This window comes from Leptonychotes weddellii, chromosome 2 (assembly GCF_054177405.1).
Source record: "Leptonychotes weddellii isolate Sample4059 chromosome 2, ASM5417740v2, whole genome shotgun sequence".
In the NCBI taxonomy this organism is placed as follows: domain Eukaryota; kingdom Metazoa; phylum Chordata; class Mammalia; order Carnivora; family Phocidae; genus Leptonychotes; species Leptonychotes weddellii.
In genome coordinates, this window is record NC_138370.1 from 45,190,432 (window position 1) to 45,207,124 (window position 16,693).

The following is a 16,693-nucleotide window of genomic DNA, read 5'->3' on the forward strand; positions in this document are numbered from 1 at the left end:
ATCTATTTCAGTTCCTCTGCCCATTTTTAATTGGATTATTTGGATATTTTTCATTGAGTTGTATGATTCCTTCTATATTTTGTATATTAACCCCTTATCAGATATAAGATTTGTAAATATTTTATCCCTTTCAGTAGGTGGCCTTTTCATTTTGTTGGTTTCTTTTGCTGTTTATTTTGACGTAGTTCCATTCATTTATTCTTCTTTTGTTGCCTTGGCTTTTAGTGTCAAACTCTGAAGACATCACTTCCAAGACCAATGTCTAAGAGCTTACCATCTATAATTTCTTCTAGGAGTTGTATGGTTTCAGGTCTTACATTCAAGTCTTTAACCTTTCTTAAATCTTTAAGAATTTAATCCAATCTGAGTTGATTTTTGTGTATGGTATAAGATAGTAGTCCAGTTTCATTCTTTTGTATGTGGCTGCCCAGTTTTCCCAGCACCATTTTTTAAATGGACTATCCTTTCCTCATTGTATTCTTGGAATCTTTGTCATAAGTTAATTTAGCATATATGCATGGGCTTATTTCTGGTATCTATTCTGTTCCATTGATCTATTTGTCTGTTTTTATAACAATACCATACTGCTTTGAATACTATACCTTGGTAATATAGTTTGAAATCAGTGAATGTAATACCTCCAGCTATGTTCTTCCTCAAGACTGCTTTTGCTCTTTGGGGTCTTTGTATTTCCATACAAATTTTAGGATTGTTTTCCATTATCTGTGAAAATACCATTGGAATTCTGATTGGGATTGCAATGAACCTGTAGGTTGTTTTGTAGATGGACATTTTAATGATATTAATCCTTGCAATCCATGAACATGGTATCTCTTTTCATTTATTTGGGTCATCTTCAATTTCTTTCATTAATGTTTTATAGTTTTTAGAGTATAGGTCTTTCATCATCTTAATTAAATTTATTCCTGGGTATTTTATATTTTCTGATAAAATTATAAATGGGATTGTTTTCTTAATTTCTCTTTAGGATAGTTCACTGATAGTGTACAGAAATGCAACTGACTTTTATATATTGACTTTGTATCCTGTAATGTTACTAAATTCATTTATTAGTTCTAGCAGCTTTTTGGTGGAGTCTTTAGGCTTTTCTTATTTTTTTAAAGATTTTATTTATTTATTTATTTATTTATTTATTTATTTATTTATTTATTTACAAGAGAGAGAGATAGAGAGCATGCAAGAGAGAGCAAGCACGAGTGGGAAGGGAGGATGGGCAGAGGGAGAAGCAGTCTCCCTGCTGTGCGGGGCGGGGTGGGGGGACTGGATTCCATGACCCCTGGATCATGACCTGAGGTGAAAGCAGTTGCTTAACCAACTGAGCCACCTAGGCACCTCTCTTTAGGCTTTTCTATATATAAAATCATGTTATTTGTAAATAGTGACAGTTTTTATTTCCTCTGTTCTCATTTGGATTCATTTTATTTCTTTTTCACGCCTAATTAAATGCCTAGAACAATTTATTATGTTGAAAATTGGCAAAAAGACATACCTGTCTTGTTCCTGATTTTAGAGGAAAAACTTCCAGTTTTTCACCATCGAGCATCATGTTAGCTGTGAGCTTGTCATATATGGCCTTTATATTGTTGAGGTACTTTTCCTCTATATCCAGTTTATTGAAAATTTTTATCATGAATGAAAGCTAAACTTTGTCAGATGCTTTTTCTTCGTCTAAGTTAAACATATGATATCCTTCATTTTGTTAATGTGTTATATAACATTGATTGATTTGTGTATGTTGAGCCATCTTTGCATCACAAGAATAAAGTCTACTTGATCATGGTGTAGGAAACTTTCAGTGTAATGTTGAATTCAGTTTATTAATATTTTGTTGAAGATTTTTTTTTTTTAAAGATTTTATTTATTTTTTAGAGAGCGAGCGAGAGAGAAACAGCATGAGAGGGGAGAGGGTCAGAGGGAGAAGCAGGCTCCCCACTGAGCCGGGAGCCCAATGTGGGACTCGATCCCAGGACCCTGGGATCATGACCTGAGCCGAAGGCAGATGCTTAACCATCTGAGCCACCCAGGCGCCCTTGTTGAAGATTTTTTGCATCTATGTTCATCAGGGATAGTGGCCTGTAGATTTTTTTTTTTTTTTCCTATAGTGTCCTGGTTTAGTTTGGGTTTCACAGTAATGCTGGGCTTGTAAAGTGATCTGGGATATGTTCCCTTCTATTTGTTAGTAGAGTTTGAGAAGGATTGGTATTAACTCTAAATGTTTGGAAGATTGCATCAGTGAAGCGATCTCTTCCTGTACTGTTGTTTGTTGGGAGATTTTTGTTTTGTTTTGTTTTAAGATTTTATTTATTTATTTGAGAGAGAGAGAGAGATTGGGGAGGAGCAGAGGGAGAGGAATAAGCAGGCTCTGTGCTGAGCACTGAGCTCAGAGCCCGATGCAGGGCTCCATCTCACGACCCTGGGATCATGACCTAAGCCAAAATCAAGAGTCAGATGCTCAAACAGCTGAGCCATCCAGGCACCCCTGTGGGGAGGTTTTTGATTACTGATTCAATCTCCTTATTAATATTGGTATATTCAGATTTCCTGTTTCTTCATGATTCAGTCTTGGTAGACTGCATGATTCTAAGAATTTATCCAATTTTTCTAAGTTGTCCAACTTGCTAGTGTATAATTGTTTATAATAGTCTCTTATGATCTTTTGTATATCTCTGGTATCAGCTGTAACATTTCCTGTCTCATTTCTGATTTTATTTATATCCTCTCTTTTTTCTTAGTGAGTCTACTAAAGGCTTCTCAATTTTACCTTTTAATAATTCCAACTCTTATTTTTTGCTGTCTTTTTCTATCTATAGATCTGTTAAAATTTGCTTTATATATTTAGGTAGATGCATAAATATTTACAAATGTAATATGCTCCTGGATTGAGGAAAAGTTTCTTTGTAGGCTAAGTATCTTGTTCATTTATGACTAGGGAGCAAAGTGGGCATCAGCCTGAAGCATTATTCCTGAGTTCAAATTTTATGATTACTAGATATGTGATTAAATGATCATACACTTGGTTTCTTTTTTTGTAAAATGGAAATGAAATAAAATAATAATGTCTATTCCCTACTAAGGCTTTGATGGTTAAGTGAGATAACCCAGTTTAAATATTTAGGGCAATGCCTACTATACTCTATGTATTTAATAAATAATGATTATTATTATTTTTAAATATAACAAATGGTTTTTTATATTTCCAGGTTATTTTTTTTAACAACAAAATATACTTTCTTTAAACCAAACAAGAAAAAATGTTCTAAATAAATGGATTTGGAGGGAATCTGAGTGTTTAGAGTGTTTGTTTGAAACAGTGTTTCTTTGTGTGATCCCATATCTGTAGAAACATGTGCATGGTAACTTTGCTTTCACTTATCTTTTAGCAAGCAAGAAAAAAAGACAATACACATCATGAATTTCTAGACTTTTTTTCTAAGTCTTTTAAAGTAATTTTTGTCATCAATTTTTATCTAATATTTTATCTTTTGTCTGGTTCATTTCTCTGTCTTTCAGGAGCACAAGGCTTTGCATAGGAAACTGAATAACCACTTCCTTTTTCCTTTGAAATGGATACATTTCCTGGCTCCTTAATTTTGGCATTAGTATAAGAGGTATGAAAACTCTTTCAGATTTAATAATGTAAAACAAATTCTGTCAGAGACCATTTGTACTGAATAGTTTAAAAAGGAAAACTGCATAAAATCACTTCCCTTAGCACATTGTAAGGTGTTTTCTTTCATCCTATCTTTAACAAAAGAGCCATTTAATTAATTCTATATTTGTTAGCATTAGAGGCATGAATATATGAAATGGGCAAGATTGCCATAATAGTTTAATACTTTAAAAAAATCAACTGTTTTTTAGAACAGTTTTAGATTTACAGAAAAATATTGCAAATATAGTGCAGAGTTCCCATATACTCCCATGCCCATTTTTTCCCTATAAGTAACATCTTATATGGTACATTTTCGCAATTAATGAACCAATATTGACACAAAGTCTATGTTTTATTCCAATTTAAAAATTTTTATCTAATGTCTATTTTTAGTTTCAAGATTCCATCCAGGATACCACATTACAATAAGCCACTATGCCTGCTTAGGCTCTTTTGTCTGTCTTTTTGATGACAAAAAGTCTTGTGGAGTTCTGGCAGGTGTTTTGTAGAATATCCTGAATTGAGGCTTATCTGATTTTTTTTTCATGATTAGACTGAAATTATACATTTTGTAAAAACGTGCCATTTCATGACATCATATCAAGGGTACCTACTATTAACATGATTTATCACAATTGATGTTGACCTTGATCAGATGGCTTGGTAGCATTTGTGCAATTTCTCCACTGTAAAGTTACTCCCTCCCACTTTTTTTATATTGTACTCTTTGGCAGGATGACATTTTGCACAGCCCATATCTAAGGAATGGGGAACTATGTACTTCCCCCTAAATTCCTAACACCCACTAGTCCTTTTATTGTCTTATTACTGCCTTTTCCAGAATCTCACTTAAATGAAATCATATACTATATAAACTTTTCAGATTGGCTTCTTTCACTTAGCAGTATATACTTAAGTTTCATCTATGTCTTTTCGTTGGTTAATAGTTGTTTTTTTTTTTTAATTACTGAATGGTATCCTTCATGTTGGTATACCAGTGTTTATTCACTTACATACTCCAGGTCATTTCGGTGGCTTCCAGTTTTTGGTGATTAAGAATAGATCTGTTATAAACATTCATGTGATGACATTTATACTGAAATATTTTCAGAATGTTTGCATAAATGCTCATGAGTATGATGGATTTTATGGTAAAATTATATTTAGCTTTGTAAGGAACTTACAAAATGCCTTCCAAAGTGTTTATACCATTGTGCTTTACCAGCAAGAATGAGAGATAAATTATTGAACACTACATCTGAAACTAATGATGTACTATATATTGGCTAATTGAATTTAAATTTAAAAAAGAAAAAAGAGTTACTCTTGCTCTGCATTCTTACCAGCAACTGGTAGTGTCAGTTTTGGGATTTTACCTATTCTTAGAGGTATGTAGCAGTATCTTGTTTTAATTTACAATTTCCTAATAACAAATGATGCTGTTTGCTGTTTGCTGTTTGTACGTGTTCTGTGATGGGAGTATCTGTTCAAATCTTTTCCCCTTTTTAAAATTTGGCTTTTGTATTATTATTGTTGAGTTTTAAGGGTGATTTTTATATTTTAGGTTAGGTTTACTATCATATATGTGTTTTGCATATAATATCCTCAGGACCATGACTACTTTTTCATTCTCTTTACGGTATCTTCTACAGAACAGATGTCTTTAATTCTGATAAAACCCAATGTATCATCTTTTTTTTCTTTTATGGATCATGCTACTGGTGTTTTCTCTAAAAAATTGTTGCCAAAGCACCTAGACGTTGCTTTGTGTTTTCTTCTGAATGTGTTACAGAAGAATGTTTAGAATCCATTTTTAGTGAATATTAGTGGAAGTTGTAAGGTTTGTGTCTTTTTTTTTTTAAGATTTTATATTCTTTATTTTGAAAATTAGGCCAGGGAGAGCCCCACTTTGCAGGGGTGGGGAGGAGGTTATAACTTTTCAATCTACCAAAGAAATAATAAGAGAGAAATGTCACACAGGATCCTTTACATATTATATTACTATCTGCATTTAGATTTCACGGTCTAGCCCAGAATCATAATTCACATAACAGCGAAACTCATTTCCCAAGGTCCGGGTGTGTTTTGGAATAAACTTCACATGTCACGCCAAGAAGTTTTGCTGCCTCTTCTTCCATGAGGGCACCTGTGCACAGCAGAATCTTGCCCTGAGTCAGATACTTGATGGTTTCTGATGTTTTTCTGAGACACTCCTTGGAAAGGTAGGGGGGGATCTGCTATTAATGATGTCAAAACTATGTGCGGCAATTTTTTCAGATAAATCCAATGGATTACTGTAATCCTAGAAGATAAACTCCTCTCCGTATATAGCAAATCTTTTGTCATATTCAAAGATGAATACAGAAAAGTCTTCTCTGTGTAGGTCTCTCAGTTTCTGGTAGACACTGGGGACGCTCACACAGGTTATTCTGCCACCTTCTCCAGCAGCTGCAATAGCTTCCTCGCAAGTCGCAAAGGGATTTCCTGACTGTACCCAAACTGGCTCAGCTGTCAGATCTATTATTCCAATGTTATATTTATCATCCCCACCTGGGTCGCTTTGTTGCTTCTGCTCAGCATAAAATTCCTGGAGGGCTGCTAAGGTGTGGGAAGACAGCCGGGGTATATCGTCATCATCAGAGTCACTCATTTCACGAATTGTTTATAACCTTGGCGCCGGGGATCGTCCACTCACAAGCCACCGGTTTGTGTCTTTTAATGTTTAATATTTCCAGTGTCATGTCAAGAAGATGATCTTTTATACATTGAATTGCCTTTATTGCCTTGGCAAAAATCAGGAGACTGTATTTGTGTGGGTCTGTTTCTAGGGTCTCTATTTTGTTTTACTAAAGTGTTTATTTTTTCACCAATACTATGCTGTTTTTTTTACTATACATTATGGTGAATCAGATAGCATGAGTCTTCCAACTTTGTTGTTCTTCAAAATTTTGTAGGTTAAATTTTTGACCTTTCCTTAAAACTTTAAAATCGATTTTCAATATCTACAAAAATGTTTCCTGGATTTTATTGGAATTGTGCTGTATCTATAGATCAATTTGGGAAGAAGTGACATTTTAAAGGTATTGTTTTCCAATCCATAAACATAGAATCTCTTTTTATTTAGATATCCTTGGTTTCTTTCATCAGAGTTTGTATTTTTCCACACATAGATTCTGTAAACATTTTGTTATATTTAAATCTAATTTTTTTGGAGCTAGTGGGAAGTTTTTTAAAAATCTCCAAACATTTGAGAATTTCTCAGCTATTTTTCCATTTTTAATTTCCTGGGTAATTCTGTAGTGATCTAAGAACATTTTGTATGTTTTATATTCTTTTAAATTTATTAGATTGTATTTATGACCCAGAATATTCCATGTGAGCTTGAGTGAATCTGTATTTTGCTGGATGGAATATTCTAAAACTAAAGCTTATTGATAGTACTGTTCAACTCAGCTAAATCCTTACTGATATTGTGCCTACTGGATCTATCGGTTACTGAAAAAAAGGATGTTAAGCTCTCCAATTATAAAAGGGGGTTGTCTATTTCCCATTACATTTCTCTTAGTTCTTGTTTTCTATATTTTGACAGTCTGTTGTTAGATATATGTATATTAAACACTGTTAGATTCTCTAAGATAATTGAGTTTTTATCATTATCTATTTTTATCTCTGATAAACTTCCTTTTTCTGAATTCTGCTTAGTCCACTCTGACAATCTTATCCTTTAGTTGTGTGCTTAACTAGTATATAATTGATATAGTTGGATTAATACTTTTTATATTTGTAACTTTTGTATTCATTGCACTTGTTTTTTGTTTTTCTTTTCTACTCCTATTTTTCTGAATTCTCTGGTTTTAATTAAGCATTTTATGATTTCATTTTCTATTCTCTTTTAGCATATCACTTATACTTCTTTGATAATGTTTTTTAGGTTTTGCTTTATCATTTATACTATACATTTATAACTAATCTAATTCTACCTAAAGCAATGCTAGACCATTTCACATGCAGTGCAGGTATAACAGTTTTCTCAATTTTCCCTTCTCTTCTTTATGACTTTGCTGCCATTTATTTCACATACCTATGTGGTATAACTACCCAATGCATTGTTATTATTGTTTTAACTACTAAATGGTTAATATCTAGACTAATTACAAATGAGAAACTAAGGTATTTCTTTACCTTAATCCTTTTCCAACACTCTTCCTTGATTTTGATTTATATAGTTTTTCTTCTCCCTAAACTCTTTTTTTTTAAAACATTTTTTGCACTGCAGGTTTGCTGATGATAAATTTCCTCATGGGAACCTTTGTATTTGAAGAATAATTTCACTGGATATAGAATTCTTGCTTGGTGAATTTTTTTTTCCAACAGTTTAAATATTTCACTCCATTCTATTCTTGCTTTCATGGATTCTGATTTTTAAAAAGTCCACTCTTATTCTTATTCTTATTTCTCTATAGATAAGATCTTTTCCCCAAGCTTCTTTCAAGTTTTTCTCTTATTCTTGATTTTCCATAGTTTTTTTTTTTTTTTTTTAATTTTTATTTATTTACCTGACAGAGAGAGACACAGCACAAGAGGGAACACAAGCAGGGGGAGAGGGAGAGGGAAAAGCAGACTCCCAGCTGAGCAGGGAGCCCGATGCGGGGCTCAATCCCAGGACTCCGGGATCATGACCTGAGCCGAAGGCAGACGCTCAACGACTGAGCCACCTAGGTGCCCCTCCATAGTTTTAATATGACATGCCCAGGTGTAGACTTTTGGTATTTATCTTGCATGGTGTTTGGTTAGCTCTGTGTTTTTTGACTTTCATTGATTTTTGACAATTCTCAGCCATTATTACTTTAAATATTTCTCATGTTCCTTTTTCTTGTTTCTTTTTCTGGTATTCTTGTTATATGTATGTTATGATTTTTGTAATTGTTCCACAGTTATTGCATATTCTATTATTTTTCATTCGTCTTTTCTCTTAGCTTTTTCAGTTTGGGAAATTTCTAGTGGCACATCTTTAACCTCACTGCTTATTTCCTTGGCTATGACCAGTGTATTTATGAACCCATCAAAGGCATTCTTCATTTCTTTAAGTATTTTGTTGTTGTGTTTGTTGTGTTTATTGTTACTAGCATTTTAAAACTACTTTCTTAGAGTAGTTTTTTTTTTTTTTTTAAGATTTTATTTATTTGACAGAGAGAAAGAGCACAAGCAGGGGGAGTGGCAGACAGAGGTAGAGGGAGAAGCAGGCTCCCCACTGAGCTGGGAGCCCAATGCGAGGCTCGATCCCTGGACCCTGAGATCATGACCTGAGCCAAAGGCAGACACTTAACCAACTGAGCCAGCCAGGCACCCCTACTTTCTTAGAGTTTTTATCTCTTTGTTTACACTACCCATGTTTTTGCATGTTGTCTGCTTTTTCTAATGGAGCCCTTAACATATTATTTATATTTAATTTAAATTCTGTTTGATCATTCCAAAATATATGTCATCTCTGAATCTGGTTGTGATGTTTGCTTTGTCTCTTCAGACTATTTTTTTTCTGCCTTCAGCATGAGCTGCAATTTTTTTCTTGAAAGCTGGACATGATGTACCAGATAAAGCAAAAAGGCTAAATAGACCTTTGGTTTAAGGTTTTGTTACTTTGCCTTAGAATTGGGCTGTGTCTAATGTTTGCTATAGTTGTAGGTATCAGAGATGTCAAATTTTTTAGCTTCCTTTTTTTTTTTTTTTGCCTCCTCTGTTGTCTTAGGCTTTTTCTTAATAACTTTTAGAAAGAGTCTTCACCTTTTAGCTCTCATAGCTATAATCTACTGCTAATATACTGGAAACTTATTAACGTAGTGTTAAGATATGAGAGAAAGGGAGCATTCTATAACTTTGTGATTAAATTTTAGTCTTTTGGTGGATTTTTGTCCATGGCCTGTGATCTTCACAAGTGTTTTGTAGCTCCCTCATCCCCTTAGATGAGACAGGAAGGCTAAAGGTGGTACAATTGGGTAAGTGCCCCATTCCCAAGTGAAATAAAGCTCTGATCAAATATTTTTCTTTGGAAAATAGACATTTTTGTGAAGAATGTTCTGGGAATATTTGAAAATGGTGTCTTTGCCCTGCCCCATTCCAGAGCTATGAGGATGTCTCTCTTGGCTCTTCACCATTTAAACTTGGTAGGGTACCTGGAAATGAAACCCACAAAAGGGTAGCGGACTTCATTAGGTAATATCTCTTTTAAGGAGTTTTTTACTCTAATGCTAGTCTACACTCAGGCCCTGGAGTTCATCAGAATTACTCTTAAAATGTTCCTACCAGTTTATCACTTCAGTAACTTCTGCTCCAAGTAAGCAGATCCTAAGTGTGACCCTCTATATTTTCCTGTCTCTAGATTTCAGATGACAATTTGTTCTGTGACTTCAACTCTCTGATGGGTCCCAAATAAATCATTGATTTCAGTTTGTTTATCTTTTTTTCTTGTTTAAAAATTGTATGTGACAACTTTTAGGCTCTTATAATGTTAGAGACAAAACCAGAAGTCTGCCATGATATTTTTAGGACTTAAGCTAATCATGATTGGATCTGTAGGGACATTTCAACTAATTAGTTACTGCTGTCAACAAACTTAAAAGGAAACATTGTGTTTTATTTACATTGTGATTATTAATATTCCCTGGTGACAGTTACATTTCAGTTTTTATTTGAAGTTTATATATGATCTGAATATGTCTTCACATTTTGAAATACTGAAGGAATTTTGACACTTATATTCACTTCTACCAAACGAAGATCCTGATGGTTAAAAAGAATAATCATTGACTAATTTATAAGTTGGAAAATTAATAGAATGATTCCAGTTTGGTCTGATATTCAAATTAATTGTTACCATAACTGTTTGAGTCTGGCTATCTAGTGGATTTATTTATTTCTATTTTTATTGGTATTTAGAACTCCATGTGAAAATTAAAATCCTTTTATTGAAACTTCCCTTGTCTTCTATACTCTTGTAGCTTAGAAGCTCTTTTAATATTTGACCACAGGGGAACATGCACGCAAATATACACATAGGAATTATTTCCATATTTTCCACTGTGACAGCTAATAATATGCCTTCCACACATTGATTGTTTAATAAGGGTTTGTTAAATGCTCAACACATATAAAATATTCACAAAAATATATTAGTATTACATAATTTATAATATATAATATCATGTACTATTTCTTGTCAAATAACAGAATCATGCTCCGTGCATGTCCAAATTAGATGTAAATCTAAATTTAAAACTTTATTATATTTAAGTATTTGCTTTGTTTACCTTAAAATTATAACTGAGGCCATTTTATTTTTTTTATTTTAAAGATTTTATTTATTTATTTGTCAGAGAGAGAAAGAGAGCTCAAGGAGGGGGAGCGGAAGACTGAGGGAGAAGCAGACTCCCCTCTGAGCACAGAGCTTAACATGGGGCTCAATCCCAGGACCCTGGGATCATGACCTGAGCTGAAGGCAAACACTTAACCAGCTGAGCCACCCAGGTGTCCCATAACTAAGGTTATTTTACATATCAGCTATATATATGTGATATATGGTTCTGATGATTACACTCATAAAATGAAGTACAAAATACTATATAAATGTTATTTATACATGTACATTCAAAATATCATTCTATTTCTGCTATTTATAAAATTTTCTACAATTTTACATGCATTCTCTACAGAACTTACATTTTCTATTTAAAAATTAAGTATAATTGGGAAAATTGATAAATATGTCTTATATAATCTGATTATAATGTATAAATTTTATATATATTTTAAGAAAAAAATATCCTGGGGCAAGATTTTGAGGAAGGAATATAAGCAATCAACTAATTTTAAAACATATAATTTTATTGTTATAAAAGAAATTTTCCACTGGATGTTTTAATTTCCTCATTCACCATTTCATTTTAGATCATGGATTCTACTTAAATACTATAACAGAGTAACATATTTCTTCAATTATTTTTTCAAAAACTTGTCCATTTATCTACTTATTTGAAAACCACTACAGACTTCAGTATTCTAACATATTCAAAACATCAGCAGGAAAATACGGTATTAAAAATCTCACTTGTTTTCTGTGTAATTTGACTAAAAGTTGCTTTATCAGAAATGAATCACATTATAGATTTTTAGTTTGTAGAAATGACTGTGCTTTACCATTTTATTTCTTTAAATACAGAATACTTGAGCACTTTAGAATGTGACTAACAAAACCAAAAGAACAATTCCAATGAGCTGAGAGCATGATTTTCAATATATAGACTATATATTTATTTACAATATTGGATTAAAAATTTTGTAATAAGCTTCCTTTTTATCTGAAGTATATAAATGATTTCATGCTCTAAAACTTACATAGAAAAAATATGTTACTGTTAAAAACAGATCTTACATCAAGAAAAGTTTTATAAGATATTAGGAAAAAAAATTTATTGGTTGCACTAAGACTATAGGTTAGATTCTACCAAAACTGTACCAAGATGGAAAATAAAATTGGCTGGAGTCCAGATATAAACAATGGATGTAAAGCACAGTACTTTCTAAGTACCTCTCATGATTTATATTGGTAATTAGTTGGAGGACTGGAAAAAATAAAAGTGGGGAAGAAAAATTTGAAACGCATTTAATAAAATGTTACCTCATTATTATCTTGATAACTTCTTTTCTTGAAAGTTTCTCAAGACAGGATCAAACAGATGTCATAGGGAAGAGATGAGAGAGTTGCACCACTCTATGAGCAACAAATAACATTTGGTATGAAATGAGATATGTATAGTATGTAAACAACCAACATGTTTTAAGGTAAGCATTATGTGATTTTTTTTCCCCAAATCCAGCATATTTGGAAAAAAGAGAATAGGAACATATGTTCTGCATAAAGGAAAATATATACCTTACCAAGCTGGCAGATACATGTGAAAGTTTTGTGAGAGAAGTACTATAAAGTAATTTATTGCTATAGAAATGAGTCTTACAAAAATAGCATTTAAGAGTGAGAGTAATCCTATTATTTCTGTGTTTTTGCTCAGAGCATTAGCTGCATATACACATATCACAGTGGTGTGAAACAAATCATCTTTTGTATACTGCACCTCAAAATCCTCTGCTTCTACATTTCAGAAGATCAGATACACATGATCTGCTTTCAAAGACTATTTCCTCTTCTTACTCTATAGAAACTATCTACTATCTTCTACCTACTTTTATCTTACTTCCTCTTTAGTTCCTTTTATCTATTATTTTCAGTCTCTTCCTTTTATTGTCTACTGCCTTTAAATATGCATTTTTCATTATTTGAAAAACAGAAATTTCTTTCAACTTCCTTCCATCTTGGATAATATTCTAATCTTTCTCATTTTTTTTTTCATAGCCAAACTTTAAAGTTGTTTGTTTGTTTTTTATGACTGTTATTTTTTTTATTTTTAAACATGGTACTTTTGCCTATATAACACAGACTTTTAACTTTCTATGCTTTTTACTAAACTTTTTTTAAAGCAAATTATGAAAACCATAACATTACATTCCATATAGTTTCACAAGCATCTCTAAAGAAGTATTTTCCGACATAGTCAAAATAACTTAAAGCTAACAAAATCAATTATTATTTTTTAACAGGATTTTATATCTAGTGCATATTTAAATTCCCAAATATGCTCAAAACGTTCTTTAGAACAAGTTTGTCCAAACAGAATCTAACAAAAGTAGTCTTGTAGATTGGTCTTAGAATCAAACAAAAGTTTGGTTTATCACAAATCATTATTTTAGTAGTTTTTGGACTTATTGATAACCCTTCCTGAAACAGTATTTCATTACATATGGCAAAATAGTAGTTTTCTTAACTTTTGTTTTCTTTTCATTTTTCCCCTGCAACATGGGCATGTCCTACAGCATTAAATATTCTTGGAAAACAAACTTGTTCATGGCTTCCTAATAGTCCATTGTATGAGGGTGCCATAACTTCCAGTTTCCTATTATTGAATACTTAATATTTTTCTAATTTTCCTAATTTTTCATTATTGAAAATTATGTTTTTATTAATGCATATATCTGTATTTTTGTTTGAATTTTGCCTATTCTCTTAAGACTGGTTCCTAGAAAGAGAATTGCTCAAATTCTGTTAATATGTGTAAAGGTTTTGTTATGCAGAGAGCAATTGGCTTCCAGAAAGTTATTTTCAATGCATTAAAAAATTAACTTTTATTAAATAAAATATATTAAGTTCATGCATAGCCTAAACAAACCATTTTAAAATCCAGTATATGCTCCCTTGTTATAATATAGATTGTAATCACTCAACTGCCTTCTGGTTTCTTCTGATAATGATCTCCATAAGAGTTGTACTTTCTGTAGCTTTCAAGACAGAGGTGATTATTTAGTAAGTGCAGGTTTATAATATATTGATGACCTTTCAGAGAGGAGTTATATACATGTATCCCCGATACCTGTGAATACTTCTTTATTTCCACCACATCAACCAGTATTTATGGCTTTTAACTATGGCTACTATGAAAATATATCAAGATTTTGATGGACTGACCTGTTTTCTCCTTTATGAGCAATTAGTAAAACATTTCATTTCTAAAATTCAGAATGTTCTTCTCTTTAATGCAAAAGAATGATGCCCTAAACACCTACTTCATGCTGACTTAAATCCACCACTTCTATAAGGAGAAAGAATTCTTAAAGCACTTAACAAAAAATAGCAAAACTATGCAACTTCTTTTTTTTTTAACTTATTTATTTCAGGGGGGGTGGGAGAGGCAGAGGGAGAGGAAAGCAGACTCCCCACTGAGCGCAGAGCCCAATACAGGGCTCAATCTCCCAATTTGGAGATCATGACCTGAGCCAAAACCAAGAGTCTGATGCTCAACCACTAAGCCACCCAGGCTCCCCAAAACTCTGTAAGTTCCAAGCCAACAACTAAACCCTCAAGGGTAATTTTTTAAAGATTCATTTATTTATTTGAAAGACAGAGAGAGAGCACATGAACAAAGGGGGGGGGGCAGAGGGAGAGAGAGAATCTCAAGCAGACTCCACACTGAGCATGGAGCCCACATAGGGTTTGATCTCATGACCCTGAGATCATGACCTGACTTGAAATCAAGAGTTGGATCTTAACCAACTGAGCTACCCAGATACCTCTAAAATATTTTTAGAAGTATCAAATAGAAGTCATAGATCTGAAGAATACAATAATTGAATTGAAAAATACACTAGAGGGTTTCAACAGCAGACTGGATGAAACAGAAGAAAGGATCCATGAACCCAGAGACATGTCAGTGAAACTCATCCAATCAGAGTGGAAGAAATAGAAGGAAAGAAGGAAAAGAAAGAAAGAAAGAAAGAAAGAAAGAAAGAAAAAAGAAAGAAAAGAAAAGAAAGAAAGGAAGAAAGGGAAAAAAAGTAAAGTTAGACTGAAGGACTTTATGGGACAACATCAAGAAGACCAATATTTGCATTATACGGGTGTCCAAAGAAGAGGAAGGGAAAGGGACAAAAAAACTTATTTGAAGAAATAATGGCTGAAAAATTCCCTAAGCTGGAGAAGGAAACAGACATCCATCCAGAAAGCCTAAATAAGATGAACCCAAAGAGATACACACCAAGACATATTATACTTAAAATGTCAAGAGTTAAAGACAGGGAAAGAATCTTAAACCAGTAAGGGAAAAATAGCTTTCTATGTACAGGGGAAACCCCAAAAGGCTAACTTCAGATTTTTCAGCAGAAATTTTACAGACCAGAAGGAGTGGCACAATATATCCAAAGTACTGTGAGAAAAAAACTTCCAGCCAAGATATTCTCCTTGGAAAGTTATCATTCAGAATTGAAGGGAAGATAAAGAGTTTTTCCGACAAAGTTAAAGAAGTTCATCTCCATTAATGTTAAAGGAACTTCTCTAGGCTAAAAAAGAAAGGGTGTTAGCTAGTAACAAGAAAACATATGAAAGTATAAATCTCACTGGTAAAGGTAAATATATAGTAAAGGTAGTAAATTAATCACTTATAAAGCTAGTATTAAGGTTGAAAGACTAAACTAGTAAAAATAACTATACAATGATTAGTTAAGGGATACACAAGATAAAAAATGTAAAATGTGACACCAAAAACCAAAAAATGTTGGAGAGAGTAAAAATGTAGAGCTTTAGAATTAATTCAAACTTAAATTGTTATCAATTTAAAATGGACTGTAATAAATGTTATACATAATCCTCATGATAATGATGAAACAAAACCTATAATAGTTACACAAGGTAAAATCTAAGCACACCACTATAGAAAGCCACCAAACCACAAAGGAAGAGAACAAGAGAAGAAGAAATGGAGAGGAACTACAATACAGCCAGAAAACACTTAACAAAAAGGCAGTAAGTATATACCTATAAATAATTACTTTAAATGTACATGGACTAAATTCTACAATCAAAAGACAAAGAGTGGATGAATGCCTGGAAAAAAAAACACATTATATATATATATATATATGTATATATATGTATAATATATTTATATATATATTATATATTTTATATATATATTCTATATTTTTTATAAAAAAGTATATATATACTGCCTACAAAAAATTCACTTCAGATGTAAGGAAACACATGGACTGAAAGTGAAAGGATGGAAAAATATATTCTATGCAAATGAAAACCAAAAGAAAGCTAGGGTAGCTATACTTAAAGTAAACTTTAAAACAAAACTGAAATAAGAGACAAAGAAGGACATTACATACTGATACAGGGGTCAATCCAACAAGAGGCGATAACATTTGTAAATATTTACACACTCAACACATATGCATCTAAATATATGAATATTAACAGGACTAAAAAAAGAAAAAGATAGCAGACAGATAATCAATAAGGAATCAATAAGGAAACATTAGCCTTAATAACATGTTGGACCAGATGGACTTAACAGATATTTACAGAACATTCCATCCAAAAGCAGCTAAACACACATTCTTCTCAAGTAAACGTGG

The 16,693-nt window shown here is 32.5% G+C and overlaps 1 pseudogene; it reads right to left on the reverse strand.

The window, feature by feature from the left end:
- Positions 1-5,545: 5,545 nt before the first annotated feature.
- Positions 5,546-6,367, reverse strand: LOC102727056 (EEF1A lysine methyltransferase 1 pseudogene; annotated as a pseudogene).
- Positions 6,368-16,693: the final 10,326 nt, after the last annotated feature.